Source organism: Protopterus annectens, chromosome 3.part0 (genome assembly GCF_019279795.1).
Source record: "Protopterus annectens isolate FY-2018-M chromosome 3.part0, PAN1.0, whole genome shotgun sequence".
Classification (NCBI taxonomy): Eukaryota; Metazoa; Chordata; order Ceratodontiformes; family Protopteridae; genus Protopterus; species Protopterus annectens.
This window is the reverse complement of record NC_056731.1, coordinates 873397513-873415887: the sequence shown is the minus strand read 5'-3', so window position 1 is coordinate 873415887 and position 18375 is coordinate 873397513.

Here is an 18375-nt window from a genome sequence, read left to right as displayed (position 1 = left end):
TGCAACTGCCAGATATGTGTGGCCCACTGCTGTACTCAGACATGGCCTAAGTGTGTGAGCATGCCCGGTATGACTTTCAGTATGTTGTTGACTGACATTTGCTTCATTTGTTTACATGTCTGAGCATGCCCAGTATGACCTTTCAGTATGTTGCTGACTGAAATTTGTTAAATTTATTTAAGTGTATGAGCATGCCCACTATGGGCATATATACTATATGTGTGTGAAAAATCAAGTTGTTTTTTACTTCAGGGCTCACCTTTGTGTTGTACATTGACAGGAAGCATGCTGTGCCTGCAGGGCTTCCATGAGTCAATTTGCATAGACCTATCAACATTTCTACATACAGGGGGGACAGCTATTATTTGTACATTTCTACCCAGGGGTGCACACTTGATTGTTACTGTGGGTGTACATAGGATGAGGGGTACACCTGACACTTATACACATTTGCTAGGCCTGCACTGCTATGCCAGGTACTCCATTTCAGTCTGTACTGTTGCCTATCGTACTGGCTAGAGGCATACCACTGTACTACAGACCTTAGCTTCCAATTACATGCATATTAGTTTGTGACTTCATAGCCTACCCAACCCACATCACACTGCTTGGCCTGCTGTTATCAGTCTGCATAGGCCTGGGGGGTGGTTACTCATATGCCTCTTCAGAGAGCATGATACAGCATTTGTTTGTGTTTGCGTTTGTCTACAATTGTTCTGCTGGCTGTGACTGTTAGGTATGTGACCCCCCCCAACTGGTATGTGTGAGTGACTTAAGTTGCGTCTGCAGCAGTGAAATGCTGTCATGGCTTAGTGGTTCAGTACTGTGACTATAGTGCACAGTATCCTGAGTTCGAGCCCTGTCACTTCTTTTTTTTTCCTGCTGGGCAGTCCTGACTGGTTAAGGAACAGTAAAGCAGGTGTGAGAGTGTTTACCCGACTTTGCTTGACTTCGCCTGACTTTGCTTAACATTGCCCAGTGTTGCCCGACATTGCGCTGGTTAGCACGGTGCGCAGCTATGCCAATTGTATTTAAATATGCTCAGTACTGGAAAAATGTGCTTAGCAGTGATTTATATTGTTTAAAATAGGGCACTCATGCCTCAGGTGGTGCTGCAGGGCTGCCTATGTCGGATGCACATAGTACACTCCCTATACATGTTTGAAAACAGGTAGTGTCAAGTTAGGCATCCCTTTTACTGTATGTGCGAGTCAGAGAGAGGTGTCATTTCCAGGGTTCCTACTGAGTCAGTGTATGTGCTATGCGTTGCCTCTTTGCCAAGGCCAGGGCATACTGGGCACGCCTCATTCTACCTACTGGGGCAGGCTCAGGTTGTTCCTCCTCTGAGTCACACTGTGCCTGTGCAGGCCTTGACAATGGTGGGGGGCTGTTTGGCCCTGCCCCATGCTGTTCCTGCTGCAGCTGTTTCCGCAGGATCATATTGTGTAGCAAGGCACATACCATAACAATTTGGGTACATGTAGTTGGTGAGTACTGCAATACTCCACCAGATGTGTCTAGGCACCAAAACCGTGACTTGAGCATCCCAAACACATGCCCAATTATGTTTCTTGTTTGTGCGTGTGCCTCATTATGGAGTTCTTGTTCAGGTGTGTGTGCATTTTGATGGGTGTCATCAGCCACGGTTACAGTGCGTATCCAGCATCCCCAACTAGGTGACCATCAGGGATGTCACCACTGGCAAATCTCCGGTACAGCTGTGTCAGATGCCAGATGCGGGAATCATGATAGCTTCCAGGGCAGCCAGCACAGACATTCATGACCTGGCAGTTGATGGAGGGGAAGCCCTTGTGGTTGATGTAGACCCTACCCCGCTCACCAAGTGGTGCTTTGATGCATATGCCCATGCAGTCTATTGCACCCACTACCTCAGGGTATTCTGCTATTTGGTGGAAAGATGCATATTGCTGGCCAATGCCTCACGGGAATTGGGGAAATATACATGGTCACCGACATGTGCTGACATGGCATCCAGGAACTGGTGGAGTACCTCGGATGCTGATGCCTGTGAAATCCCCATCATATCACCAGTTGGTCTTTGGAAGGTACCTGTAGCTAGTATTCTTATGCCAACACATACCTTGGTATCCACTGGGATGGGTACCCCTCTGTTTGTTCTGTGTGTGAGGTGTGGCTGGCACAGCTCAACAATTTGCTGTAGGAAGTCTCTGTCTACCCTATAGTGCTCCACTATCTCCAGCTCATGTAGCCCCTGGTAGGTTACCCTGGGTCTGTACACTCTTCTCTGTCTCCTCACTGTGGGTTGCTCAGCAGCATTCACAACATCACCACCCTCATGTTGCACCTTGCACATGTTGGTTTATGATAGCAAGAGCAGCCCCTAACATTTTGTCTGACTTAAGCTTTTTAAGCTTTCCCTCTTTGTATACTGCAGTGTTGCAGAGTTCTTGGGAAAAAACAGGGGGGAGTGCTGTTTGCAGAGTTTAAAGTGCTGGGCTGGGCTAGTCTGCTGCCTGTCTAATTGGCTGATTCTGATATATTTCACCCGGCAGCTCTGCTAGTTCTCCTTGGTTGACTTCCTACTACTTCTTTTCCTTCCTTTTGCCTTTCTGTTTCTGCCCGGGGGGGGGGGAGCGCCGCGCAAACAAGCGCAAACGTGCACACACACTCGCACACACTGTGTGCATGTTTGCAAGGAGTTTCCTATCTTTTAACATTGTGCACCTTTGGTTTGAGGTTTTCAAATAGGACAACTGTAGGCATGCCTCTTGTAATCCTGAGCAACTCAAAGCAAACATAAGCCACTGTGCTCCAATTAGCTTACAAGCTGTCTGACACACCCTGTCATGATGTCACCTATATTCTACTCTACTACTCACCTACTCCTACTTTTACACTCTTGGGACATGGCTCACATGCTGTGGAAAATTGGGATTCACTATCCTTATCCTCATTTGCATAGGATTGCCTACTAATGCATGGTTACATCTCTGACACTGAGCTTCCCCCCCTCAGCAACCACTACTCAGTGGCCATGTTGTCTTCAGCCTGCCATTCACCTGCATGGCAGAATAAGCTTTTTAGTGAAAATGCATATTTTTGGCTTTTTTTAATTATTTTTTTGTTTTTATAAGCACCGCACATTTGCGCGGTGCTGCGCTATGTTTAAACATCGGAGATCAGGGAAAAAAAGTTAGATTTTTATATTTTTAAACATTTATAAATGCCAATGGCCTTATATTTCACCATTGGCATGCTTCCTCAACTGTATGCATCCTTTATTTGGAGCTGTCATAGCTCCGTTTAGTTATTTGCAGAACGGTACTCTGTTACCAATGGAGTACATTTCTGCAGCTAACACTAATCTTCCACGGACAGGTTAGTGTTTCTTGGATCGCAAATTTACCTCATTTGCATGGCTTTCTCCAGCAAATGAGGTAATTTGTGTACCATGACACTGTCCATGCAAGAGTAGCTTTAGCAGCTTTCGTGCATACCCCTGCTGGCTGTTCCTGGATCGCACAGCAGACATATTGCCTGTTTGATGTCTTACACTACTCTACAACTCCATGCAAGCTTTCATAAATCCGGTCCAATATCATCCATCTTAGTGATGAAGTAGTTTGTTTTGAAGATGGGAGTTTTAGATTTTTATCAATAGTGAGGCACATGGATGTCCCACTCACCAGGTTGGACAAGGAGAAAGTCACGGTCTGCTGCCTGGCCAGTGCCAGGATTTGCCAAATCATGCATGCACTCAGGTCTCTCAGCAACAAGTACCGTTATGACTCTGTTATTGTTCATGTTGGTGTGAATGACCTGAGATATACCTCACTGGACGATATGAAGAGAGACATGGTCAAGCTCTCTGAGTATGTGTTCCAGTCAGGTATGTCCATAGCCTTGAGCAGCATACTACCCTCACCTAGAATGATGCCACAGTATAAACAAAACAATGATTGATTTCAATAATTGGCTTACTTTTTGGTGTCATTCCAAGGGGATCCAGTTCCTGTCTGCCTGGGAAGCTTTAGTCGATAAACCTCGCTGCTTTGCCAGAGACTGTTTGCACCTGGCACCCCCTAGGCTTTTGGCTGCTGGCAAAGGCTCTTGCCTCCCCCATAGTGCCTTTTTTAGGCAAGGTCTTAAAAACAACATTACCGACATGAAATTAACCAATCAAAACAAAATAAGGGTCATGCCCTAAATGTTAGGAGCTTAAACCAAAAACTGAACTCCCTGGAAGCACTTCTGTCACTACAGGATTTAGATTTCTGTGCAGTCAAAGAAACCAGGTTTAAGGCCTCGGAGAGTACAGCAGCTCTGCAAGGCTGCAATGTTTTCCACACCTTTAGGCCACAAAAGGAATGTGTGAAAACCAAAAGAGGCTGTGTTTTAATCTATATTAGAGATACATTTACCTCACATCTAGTTAGACTGGACAACACCATGGGGTTACTCCAGGTGCAGGTTACAGTGGGTAAGACCCCTATTCAAGTCCTAGACAGTTATAAATGCCCCTCCATGGGTCACGACACCCATGAAGCCTACTTAACCAAACTGAAGACAATCCAAATTTTACCCTACACACTGGTTATGGGGGATTTCAATTATCCTACTATCACTTGGAAAACCTACTCTAGCCCAAACTCGCTAGCACAAAAGTTGTGAATTTAAATGCCCTAGAGCAAATTGTCCATACCACAACAAGAAGAACAAACATTCTAGATCTGGTCCTCACTATGTCAAACAAATGCACTGCTGCAACTGTTGGACCCTCATGAGTTAAAACTGACCACAAATTAGTCACCTTTGAATTGACACTAACACTAGAACTCACAGAGGATGGTATCAGACTAGAAAACTTCACCAAGGCAAACTATACCCTCCTAGGTGAAGGTATAAATGCATTCCAAGCCCCACCCCAAGCTGAAAGTGGTAACTATGCCAAAGCTTACACTAAAGCCCTGTACAATCATTTGCATAAGTGTATAAACTTGGCTGTACCAGACAGAATCAAAGCCAGAGCCCCAAGTAAAATGAAGCTGCCATGATGGATTTCCAGCATCAACAAACTCTACAATAAATGCAAAACGTTGCTGTCTAAGAAAACAAAAACAAGGACCCAACAGTGGAAAAGCACCCTTCTCAGCCTTAACAGGCAAATAAGACAACTGTCAAATCCTCCAAGACCTCCTTTGAGAGAAACCTAGCAAGTACTGCCAAGGATAACCATAAGGCCTTTTACAGCTATGTATGTAACCGAAAGGGTAGGACCCAATCATGTGCAGAACTGGTGGCCAACAGTATCACACACACTGATCCCACAGGGATAGCAAACCTGCTAGCAGGTAGGTTTGGTGACAATTTCACTTCCTTATCCGCTCTTAACTTACTACAATCCCTCCCCCAAACTCCTCCCCCACCCTACATATCTGAAAAGCAGGTCCTCAAAGCCCTGTCCAAGGCAAAGAACACAGCATCTACAGGACCAGATGACATCCCAGGCTGTTTTTTAAACAGGCTAAAACATAAACTAGCATCACCACTAAGGACCCTTTTCAATCATAGTCTAACCACAGGGTTTGTTCCTGCAGAATTGAGAACAGCTACAATTATTCCCCTCCACAAAGGTGGCCTAGCAACAGACTCAGGGAATTAAAGATCCATAAGCCTGACCAGTCTTCTCTGTAAGGCCATGGAATGTATCATTATGGACCTCATCAATAAAGACATAGGTGGCCTCCAAACCCTGGACCTATCCAGTTCAGCTTTGTGAAGGGAAGATTGTGCCTATTAAATCTGGTGGATTTTTTTGAAAGTGTGACCAAGGCCATTGATGAGGGCAAATTTATGCACACAGCATACCTTGACTTGGCAAAGGATTTCGACACAATCCCACATTCAGGCATTATCGATAAACTTAGCAAACTGAATGTAACCCCCTTCATTATTTATTATTTATTTTTATTTATTTTACATTTGTTTACTGGGATAGTCTGACTGAATACATGTCCATTTTCAGTGGAGGCCTGGGGAGAAAAGCTCCAAATAGACAAACTTACATAGATTACACAGAAGTTAGCAAACAATTATAAAAACAAAGTTATTATATACAGTGGGTTAGTAGTGTTCCCTAGCAGGGACTCACAATTCTCATGGACAGACAGTTAAAAGTAAGAGACATCAGATTGGAAGCAGAGCTTGGTGATGTAGTTACAAGTTATGATAATTGCAGAATATGCTTTTAGTTTATAACTTAATCAGGGTTGGTACATGGGCATAGCCAATTCACTTTGAGATACTGTTTGAGTTTTTTTTTTTTAAGAGACTTTTGGAGGACTGTAGGGTTATATAGTTTGGCAACGAACTCCAGGTTTTGCCAATGAAGTTGGCAAACAGGGATTCACCAGCAGAGTTATTAGCTTTGTGGGTTTGGACCAGTTGTTTATCGGCTGCTAGGTTGCTATATGGCTTAATAATATTTTTAAGTGAGGGGTTATCCTCAGGGTGGTACATAATTTTGTACGCTATTAAGAGTTGATTGAATTCAATTAAGCTGGGCAGTTCTAGCCACTCTAGTTGTTTAAGGTTCTGGCTTCTATAGGTGGAGCCAGTGGTGAATCTGGCAATATGATTATGGCTATGGGACAGCTTACCTTGTTCGGATTTGTTGAGGTTTGAGAGTACAGGCGAGGCATATAAAAGAGTAGAGAGTAGGTTTGATCGGGCGATTGCAGTCCTAGCCAGTGGAGTTAAAAATGTCTTGTTTCTATACTGTGATCCAAGCTTCTTATTGATGGTCTGTATGGTTTTGTTGACCTGTAGTTCAAATTTGAGATTATTGTCTATGATAACCCCTAGCAGTTTGGTGTGATTATCTGGGGAAATAGTGGTACCATTGTTAGATGTGACAGAGAATGAGAGTGTGGTGGATCTACTAGTGGGAGAAAAGAGTAGAAGTTTAGTTTTATTGGAGTTCAGAAGTAGGTTGGTGAGCCAGTTCTCGATAGTGTTAAATGTATTTTGGGTTTAGATTTGCAAGTCAGATGGGGAGGTGGCTGAGCAGATGAGTGGAATCATCTGCATATTGAATGCAGGTGGCTTTAGGGATAGCAGTGTGGAGGTTGTTGATAAAAATAGAGAAGAGTAGTGGACCTAGTATGGACCCTTGGGGGACACCAAGTGTGACAGGTAACTGGCTGGACAGTTTGCCCTGCCATAGTACTGTCTGCTGTCTACCAGACATGTAGGACTGGAACCACTGGATAGCAGGCTTGTTGAGGGAAATAGATTTTAGTGAAAGAATGAGAAGTTCATGGTTGACCTTGTCAAAGGCTTTTGATAGGTCAAGAAAGAGGGCAGAGGTTAGACTATTGTCATTCCTGTTTTGGTTTATGGTAGTAGTAAAGGAAAAAGGGCTGAGGTGGTGCTGTGGTATGGCCTGAAACCATGCTGGGAGTTGGATAGTAAGTTATTCTGTGAAAGGTATTGCATTAGTTGCTTTTGTACATATCTCTCCATTATTTTGGCTAGTGGGGAAAGAATGGCAATTGGTCTATAGTTGGATATGTCTGAGGAGCTACCACCTTTATGGAGTGGGATGACGTGAGATATTTTCCAGAGGGAGGGGATAGCATTTTTGGATAAGGTTCTGTTGATGAGGATATATATGGGATATGCAATGGCATCCGCAGCTATCTGTAGGTACTCAGCAGGGAGGTCAGCAGTGAGGGTGGTAGGTTTTAGTTTTTTTAGAAGTGTTTTGATAAAACTAGTGGATGTTGGTTGGAAGCTAAATTCCGGGTCATTATTAGGTAGATTAGGCATGTGGTTTAAGTTAGAGGGGGTTAGTTGATTTGCCTGGGATTGGATTGTTTAAGTGAAAAAGTTATTAAAGGCACTAGCTATGGTCTCGGGGGAACTATGGGTGTAGTTAGCCGGGGTTGAGGTGGTGAAGTGACCTGGACAAAGTGGTTGATTTAAGCCTGCCCAGAACTTTTGAGGGTTGTTGTGGTATTTTTGTAGGAGATTTTGGTAGAAGTTTATTTTTATCCAGTAAAATTGATTGTTTTGTATCATTCCTGAGTTGACGATATTTTAGATGGTCAAGTGGGGCTTTGGTTGTTCTCCAGCTGGTCAAGCTCTGTTTCTAGTTTTGATTTTAGCTTTGGTATCTTTTGTGAGCCATGGTGCTGTATTTGATCTAGTTTTTATTGTACGTGCTGGAGCATAGGAATCAAGGATACTTAGGAGTTTAGTGTTAAAGTGATCTATGGCCTCCTCTAATGCTAGATTTTTTAGTTTTGACCAGTCAACTGCTTTTAATTCATTTTGGAATATAGCAGCATCAAAGTTTTTCCTGTTTCTAAATGTTTTATATTTGGGCTGGTGATGGTTTCCTGCCTTATGTTTTATCATATAGGTTATTCAATGGCCGCTGAGGTCATCGGGGAAGAGTACCAGCTGTGTACAGTTGGGGTTGGTTATTAACTAGGATCCAGTCTAGGATACTTTCCTTATTGGTTGGTTTGTTTATCCTAGTGGGAGAGGTTATGGTCTGTTTAAACCCAGTTAAGTTTATATGAGTGAGGGGGGATCGGAGGAGCAGGGGTGCCAGTCGGTGTTAAAATAACCAAGAAGTATGGTTTCTTGGGGATAGGTAGTGGATGACCAGTAAAGGATATCTTCTAGGGTATTTGTGTTGTTGCCTGGTGGAATGTATGCACAGATGATGTTCAAGTGTTTGTTTTGGTTAATCTGTAGCTTGGTTATGAGGAGTTCCGCATTATTGAATTGGGGAGGTTGAATGGTGTCTCTATTAATGGTTAGAGTATTTTTGTAAAGGACTGCTATCCCACCTCCTTTCCTTGTAGCATGGCCTAACCGATGAATATTGTATCCTGGAGGTAGTATCTCATTGTCAGTAGTATTGGGTTTTAGCCAGGTTTCCGTAAGACACATAATGTCTGGGGAGTGGGTTGCTAGGAGGGCGTGTAGGTTGGGAATCTTATTGTTAATACTTCTAATATTTAGATGAAATGCTAGGAGAGAACTAGTGGGAGTATTCATGGGTAGCTTGACTGTGGGGGTTGTGGTAAGGTAGTGGAGGTTATTGGGTGTGGGTGGGCCAGGGTTGGGATGAATGTCTCCATGTGTTATAAGGTTATAGTGATAAGATGAGTTGCCAACTGGCTCAAAAACTGGACACACACTATAAAAGTAGATGGCTTCACATCAACCAGCAAACCTGTTACCTTCAGGGTGCCACAGGTGTTAGTGCTGGGGCCCCTACTGTTTTGTATATACTTCTCAGAAGCTGAGGTCAAAACTAAAGGATTGTGGCCGACCAGGTTTGCAGACCACTGCAAACTAAGTGCAATCATTGAATCCCCAAATGATGTCAGTGTACTCCAGGATGGTCTCACGCCGACCAACAACTGGTGTATTAGTCACTGTCTCAAACTGAATGGAAAGAAATGCATCATCATTCCCTTCGGCACAAACAATATCCCTTCACACTATCAAATCAAGAACAATACCCTAAGTACCTATGAAGTGATAAGGAACCTGGGATCACAGGTTGACTGCGACCTTAACTTCGACCACCATGCATCTACCATTGTAAGTAAAGCTTTTGACATATCTCACTTGATTAGTAAAGGCATCACCTCAAGAGCAAAAGAAGTTATAACCCCCCCCCATACTCAGCACATATCCAGCCGATAATTGAGTATTACACCCCATTCGGTATGTACTGTACTAAGCATCTACAGCAATTAGAGAGACCTCAGTGGAGTCTAACAAAGAAGATCATGGGCCTCCAGCATGTGCCTTACATGCATCAACAGAAATCCCTGTCATTATACTCCGTATCATATAGACTTATTAGTGGAGACTTATGCCTGGCCTACAGATCAACCCAAGACCCAAGCCTAATGAACTTACTGCATATCTGTAAATCAAATGGGTCTAGGGCTACCCATTCCTGGGACTTAAATTTGTCCCATGACTTAAAAGGACATGCTGAAGGGACAGACTTATCTCCCAGCAACTGTCATGTCTTTGGAACAGGCTACCAATTCATGTGAAATAGATCACCTCTATGATACTGTTCAAGCGGAACCTGGATGAGTGGATGGGGCACTGTCAATTCTTACCAGGTATAGCATCCACAACCCTCCTGGACATGGGCAGTCATCACTAAATGCAGTCTTGGTTATTGACTAGTACATCTATGGTATTACATTGGGTTGAAACGGCTAGGCTTGAAATAAACTCTGGGTCAATAGCCTAGGAATCTCCTATGATCCTATGATCATTTTCACTTGGGGAGTTATTATTAACAAGTCTTGAATAATCCAAATAGCATTTTCTGTGACATACTGTTGATTTCTTAAGTATCTTACATATTTTAGATAGAATTCCATTTCCAGTTATATTTTGATGCATTACAATAAGGAGTAAGTCAATGATTGTAGGGGAAAAAAAATAACTATTGGTTGCATTAGATTAATCTTATGTTCAACTAATTGTCTACAATTTTGAATTTCTAAGCACTTATCTTTGCTTAACTCAAACTTATTAATATTATGGTCAACATTTTGTAACTTCCCATTGTCTAGTAATTGATACCAGTATAACAGGTTTTTATCTTCCAGTGTAGTCATTGTTGTTAAATTAAATGTAGTAATGCTATTTTGAGTATAGGCAATTGGAAATACAACCAAAATCCACGCTTTAACTGGTTTGTTTTTGTTTTCTATAAAATAGTGTTTTACTAACCAATGAAATGTATGAGAAGATATTTTAGTATGATTTAATTTTATTAAATTATTGGAATTACACCAAAAACCTCCCATGGACCAATTTTCTGTACTTCAACTATTGACAAGTGCAGTCTTTTCATACTATTCTTTAGGTGTCAAAATTGTCAGTCTACTAACATTCATATGTAACCAACAACTGTTGGAATTTGTAGGGTGGGAAGCATGTATGTGCATGTGTGTATGTGTGTGTGTCCCAGATTTACTATTCCTCCATGCAGGACTAGCTTAGTCCTGCACGGAGGTGGCCAGTTAGGAGCAAGACGGAAGCGTGCCATGCATAGTAATGAGGTGCGCTGCCTGAGCTCCTAAGCTTGCATGGCGCATGTAAGAGTGCAGGGGCATGTCTGAGAGCAGAGGTCTCAGAATATACACACCCCCACAATGAAGAACAGCAGAAAGGGGTAAGAAATGAGTGACTGTAGGTGCCCGCATATCCCCACCAACAGTCCCCCTTGTGTACAACAGCAAAAGTATACATAAATAAAATGAACAAACCCTTTATTTTTTTTTTATTTTAAAATTTGATGAAAGCTAACCGTAAGTGCGCGGGTGTGCCCATCGCTTAGCTACGGTGAATGCATCTTAAATGGCTGAAGAGGATAACAAGGACAATATATGCAAACAAAGCACAATAGTGTAGTGGGCAGAGCATTTGCCTTACAAGCAGGCATTCCAGGTTCAAGTCCCACTGCAGTATGTTCCATTTTCTAAGGCAAAGCACATTATGACTAATATTTATGTTGCATAACCCACTAAATAACATACTTTTATGAACTGAAATACTGCAGTAAATGCACATGTGAGGTGTCTGTGTCATAATGAATAAAGCACTAGTAAGCAGGTTTATGCACCAATAAGCAGTAGTAAGCATATTTAAGCACTAGTAAGCAAGCTTATGCCTGTTTGCGCAGCAGTAAGCAATGCCTACACTGGTTAAGCAATTCTGAAGCGAACTCTCTGTAAGCAGATGTAACTGCAGGTTAGCAGTGCTTACCATCCCACAAACCCACGCAAACCCGCTTACAAATGCTCAAAAGTGCCTTAATCACTCTGTATCCAATGGCCCATGTTCTGCCCATCAACAAAATAAACAGCCATGTCGGTCTCTAATCCAGTACCCTATACACCCTAGTCACAGTAGTTAACCACCAAGCCATCACAGAAGTACGTAGTAAAACCAAACTGAACCTGTGAAAGGAATCAGTATACAGACATATGTGCCTTAACCCACTACATAACATAAATATGTGAACCGGAGTACAGTAATAAGGCCAGAAGTCAGGTGTAATTGTAATATAGTGTTAAAGTCCTCAGTAAAACACAAGAACCCCATACAGTGTACATACATATGAATCATGGATACCAGACATACATATAAGGTGCAAGGAATAATAACTCAGTGCCAAAAAGGAATTATAATGCAAAGTCTAATGTAAGCAATGCTAAACATTGCACAAGCCAGCATGGGAGGTGTAAGCAATGTGTAGGCCAGCTAACTCACAGTGCCCAATGTTATACTCCTTTAAACAATGCCAACCCTAGGTAAGCAGATTTGCCCATAGCCTAGCCTTTTCAAAATCAGTCAATCATGTAAAAGTGTGGGAAATCGGCCCTACTTAAACCCAAGAGGTAGAAATACAACTCATAACTAGTTGTAACTTCCCCTTGCAGGCACAAGACAGTAAGGGGAGAAGGTGTGCACTTTGGGGTGCAGCGCTGGTGCATCCAGGAGTCCAAGGTAATGCCAGGACTCCTTGTCAAACACCATGATCAGAGACTGTTGCAGAGCCAGTACCAGGGCTCCCAATATAAGGCGGAGGCCTGGGACCGTCTCGCCCATGACCTCACCAATGCCACTGGCATACCCTGAACTGGTAAGCCGGTCAGGCATTACTACGGCGACCTGAAGTGGCGTAAGGGGGACCTCTTGGAGGAGTGTCTCCAAGAGGCTAGAGCGGCAGGGGTGTTCCAGTCATGTGTAAGTATCATCCCACTATGTGTGTAATAATTGCCAGCTCAGGTATATTATAGATAGGTATGGTTAAATATTCCTCATGTCCCCCACAGCTGCAATGGAGCAGGTTGCAAACCAGGAGGCCCACGTCAGTCACCTGGTGAGGTTGCGATGCGAGGCAGGTCAGTAATACTCATGCATTTACTGTCACAGGAAATAAAACTAAAAGTAGTAGTAAATTAATTGCCTGTATAAAACGTGTATTGTTCAAGGCAAGTACTGCATACACTAGAGAATATGGCAGGAAGAGTATCATATCATTTGTATGTCGTAGCAAGAACGAAGTACAGCAGCCATCCAAAGGTCGTAGCCCAAGCAAAGGAACAAAATGGATATAAAACAGAGCACGACCACCACAGGAAAAATAATAGAATCCAGTATTTATTAAGACAAGCGCTTTCACGTGCGACCACTGCACTCTTCTTCAGGTCTCAATGCATATTACTAAACCAAATCATTTATATATCCTGTTCAAGTACATCCAATTAGCCATCAATTAAAAAATCAAACAATTAAATAGTCAAGCCTCAAATATTTAAAAAGAAACTCTAATATATTGCTTTAGAGTAAATAGAAGATGCCTTCAAAGCACTGGTTTCATGATATAAAGTATTTGAGTGTAGCAGCAAAATTCATGACATCAAATACATAAAATTTTATACAATATAGATTAAATCACAAACAAACAAATAAAATATAAAAACATGGTCAACTATCACTTAAACATACCTCAAGTTCATATAAAAATACTAAATATATCAATTTAAATAAATACTGTCTACCATTTAATTACGAGCTTCTAATACAGGTTTAATACTTATGCATTGATTCAAACCTGGCTCCATATGGACTCTTGCTTAAGAATCCATGAAAGTTCAGTGTGTTCAAGATAATTCATACTATTACCCCCCCTAATGGTCTTATTTACTAATTGCAAAACCCTAAATCTAAAACTATGATCTACTCGATCAATAACATGTTTCGCTAAGGCGTTGCATTGGTCTAACCTCTTCATGTCATAAACATGATTATAAATTCTGTTCTTCAATTTCCTTGTGGTGAGTCCCACATAAAACACAGAACATTGCGTGCAAGTCGCTAAGTAAATAAGATTCTCTGCATTGCAGTTTGCATAAAATTTTGGTCTAAAAATATATTCAAAGATGGGATGTTTAAAACACTGTTCATTGACTATGTATCTGCACATCTTACATTTCTTACAACTATAAGTGCCTAGTTTATTAGTCCGAACTGTATTGTGTTGAATATAAGTGCGTTCATTACATAAAATCCTTTTTAGATTTTTACTGTTCCTATAAGTAAACCTAGGAACAGAGCCTACTATATTCAATATCAAAGGATCAACTGTTAATACATTCCAATTTTTCTTTATAATATCTACAATTTTACTGTTGTCACTAGTATATCTAGTCAGGAACCTGACCTGCGCATCACATGAATGGGGCTTCTTGTTACATGAGCTCACGCCACTATTCTTGCATCTCACGCCATTGAGAACCATAACCTGCATCTCATCTATCATGGCGCTATTATAGTCTCCAAGAGGCTAGAGCGGCAGGGGTGTTCCAGTCGTGTGTAAGTATCATCCCACTATGTGTGTAATAATTGCCAGCTCAGGTATATTGTAGATAGGTATGGTTAAATATTCCTCATGTCCCCCACAGCTGCAATGGAGCAGGTCGCAAACCAGGAGGCCCACGTCAGTCACCTGGTGAGGTTGCGACGCGAGGCAGGTCAGTAATACTCATGCATTTACTGTCACAGGAAATAAAACTAAAAGTAGTAGTAAATTAATTGCCTGTATAAAACCTGTATTGTTCAAGGCAAGTACTGCATACACTAGGGAATATGGCAGGAATAGTATCATATAATTTGTATGTCAATAAAAGTGTAATAGCCTAACAATAAATGTCTAAATGCTGGACTGCATGTGTATACTCTGGTATCATATGGTAATGTAGATTAGCAATCATGTAATAGTACTGTTGTATTAAGCACTGTTACCCACACTGTGCACCATAAACTGAATATGTAGGAATGCCTGGATATGACAGGTGTAATCCCTAAAGGCCATTTAGTACAACTGAGAGACACAAAGACAGAAAACAGGGAAAATGCCAACAACAAAACCCAAATAGCACATGCAACTGAGATGTGAACTGTTGTTTTTTTAGCATACACAGCCATGGTTTGAATCCTGCCAGTGGTAGTACTCTGCATATAGAATCATACCCCACAACTGTACAGATACATCCAGAATGTCCAGTAAAGAGGCCCATATCTGTTGCCTATCAACCTGCCCCCCTGGGAAATCCCTGGGATGATCCCAGACATATAGGCAGCAAACAGGAAATACAACTGATTGACACACATATATGAGAACAAAGCTGGCACACTAGCAACTCCCCAATACCTTATGAGACTAAGAAGCCATGTATGTCCCGTTTACACCCCAACTTGTCAATCTGTGGTCAGAGTGTGTAGAGTAACAGAGTGAGATGTATGTGCATAATAGTAATGTGGAATCTGGAACTGTGTGTGGGAACATTCAGTTTGTGCTAATAAACATTTTCCCTACAGGTCTGTCAGATACCAACACTGTGCCCAGAAATACAAGAATGATACCCAGTACTGGTACTGTTTACACTGGTATTGTATGGCAGTGCGACTGATGCAGTTGCTCTGAATAATGAGTTATTACACATCACTGTCACCCACACTGTCCTACAACATATAACTGTCTACTTAATCTGTATAAGAGTGTTGTAATACAAGGATAGAATGCAAAAGCACAGGAGATTAATAAGACAGAAAGCAGATAGGAGATATACAGCAATATCTATATAGCAGACACAACTGTGATGGACAGTGTATAGGTTGTAGCAGACACAGCCATGGTCTGAATCCTGGGAGTGGATGTAGACTGCATACAGAATCATACCCCACAACTGTACAGATGAAGCCATAATGTCCAGTATATGGGCCCATATCTGCTGCCTGTCCCCCCGTCCCCCTGGTAAATCTGTGGGATGATCCCAGATGTTTAGCCAGCAAACAGGGAATACAAGTGATTGTCAAACACCTATGAGAACAAACCTGTCACTGTAGCAACCTCTGAAACTGTTAGGAGAGTAATATTTCAAGTATGTCCTTTCTACACTCCCATGCTGTCAAGCTGCGACCAGAGTGTGTACACTAACAGAGTGAGATGTATGTGCATAATACTAATGTGTAATCTGGAAGTTTGTGTGGCAACAGTCAGGTAGTGCTAACAAACATTGCTCCCACAGGTACATCAGATACAAACACTGTGCTGAGAAATACAGACCATTATAACCTGTACTGGTACTGTTCACTCTGGTATTGTAGGGAATTGTGAGTGTTGCAGTTTCTCTGAATAATAAAGTATCACTGGTCACTGTCACCCACACTGTGCTACATAATATAACTGTGTAGGAAAGCATGTATATGTATGTGTCAGGTCACTAAAGGTGGAAGAGGGCAATATTCTAGATATGTCCAGGCACACCAGCATGTGGTCAACACATGGCCAGAGTCTGTGCAGAAAGAGTTGGATAGCTATGTGCACAACATCGACCTGGAATCTGGGAGTATGTGTAGAAACAGTTAGTTGGTGTTAAACATTCCCTCCACAGGTACACCAGATAAGAGGTGTATACTGCAGGTAAAACCGGTTCATGTGTAATGATGACGACAGCCATATCACTGTACAAACTAAGGCTATAGGGTAGTGTAGTAAGACTTGTAAGGTACAGATAACAGCACTGACTAGGAAAGTAATGTGGACTGCAGGAATATACTAGTTGTTAATTGACATATTTCTCTCCCCTCACCATATCTCCAACAATAATCAACATACCCACCCCAACTGGTATGCAATGACACCTATGTTCTTATACTGTCCAATTGTTTGATAACTATATTAATGGTTCCCATGCATGTGCTATATTGAATTATTCCAACACTCGTGGCATGGTGCCATCAATGTACCTGCAAGCTGTTCTTATTACCACTGTGGTCCCATATATGCATGTGTTCTGTTTACTATGCAACTGTTCCGTATCTGGTGTCCGAGTTAATGGGAATATCTATGCATGCTGTTTTACCTAACCCTGGAATGCGTTGACTATTACTAACCCACATATGATGATGAAATATAAATACTATAGCACACTTAGGAAGGCCGGTCCCAGAGGACCCACCTGTCCCACCTCGGCTGGCCGTGGCACCGGGCACCAGCATGTCTAGGGCCCAACTCAGGACCTCCCTGTCTATTGGTCCTCCTATGCCACCTTTGGGTGGAACCACCTCAGGGGATGGGGCTCGCTCCCCCCAGGAACATGCACGGGCAGGCATCTGTCACCCATTGCCAGGTTGGGGTCATGGTTTGTAGAGAGATCAACCAGCAATTTGGTGATCTGCTACACCAGCTCGAGGGCCGCATGTCATGACTAGAGGGCTAGCCTGGCTCTGTGACTCAGCTCCCAGCACAGCCACCTTTGGGGCTGTGAAGGTGCAGTGTTGACTGCCCATGGGTGGGGACCTCAGTCCCACTGTTTCTACAAGGGGGCTCATGGGCTTCCAATTTCCCAACACCTCTCCCCATCAAGGTGTTTACCCCCACATGTGTCATATACCACCCCTGTATGTGTCTTGTTTGTCTTGTCTGTTAACCTACCCAACCTACCTCCCCAAATACACCTAATACCCTTCCCCAACATCCCACTCTCACCTGAAAAAAAAAAAAGGGCAATCTGCTCCCACAAAACAATCTCACTCCATACATAGCTGTCCATTTCGCACACATGTCCACTGGACACATATAATCCGGTCTAATTGGCATCACAACTTATTATTGTTGTCCTCACACCCTCCCAGGGGTTTGAGTTTCCAAATCTACCTCCAAAGTCAGTGTATATGCACAGCTGTTGTTGTAGAAGAAATGGGCAGCTATGGACCTTCCTTACACCCTTTCTGCAGATCCCTGGCTATTTTCCCTACTGTCTTTCCCTCTTTGTGCCCCTTTATTCACCACTTTCCTATCAACCTCTTTTTCTTTTCCTTTAAAGAAATTAGCATGGGGGTAAGCAGGAGAAAGCACTTTTAAGCAGCAGTAAATGGGTTTAAGTCTGTTTGCTCGGGGGTAAGCAATGCCTACACAGGTTAAGCAATAAAAGTAAAAAAAAATGCACTGTTCAATAAGACTAATAAAAAATAAAAAAACACTGCCACGTACAAGAAACACAAAACGTTAGCGTCAGTCTTGTTAAATTACCTCTTTCGTCAATCAAGACTTCTTCAGAAATAAAAAACACAGCTCCTGAAACCATCTTTAAATACACTTATATTAATTAAACATAATCAATCAATTATACAATTAACTATTAATAACACTTCTTCTTCTTCTGGCTTTTTCCCGGTTAGGGGTCACCACAGCGGATCACCTGTCCGCTCATGATTGGCAGTGGAGTTTTGCGGTGTCGAGTTGCCAGCCCGGTGCCCAACCTT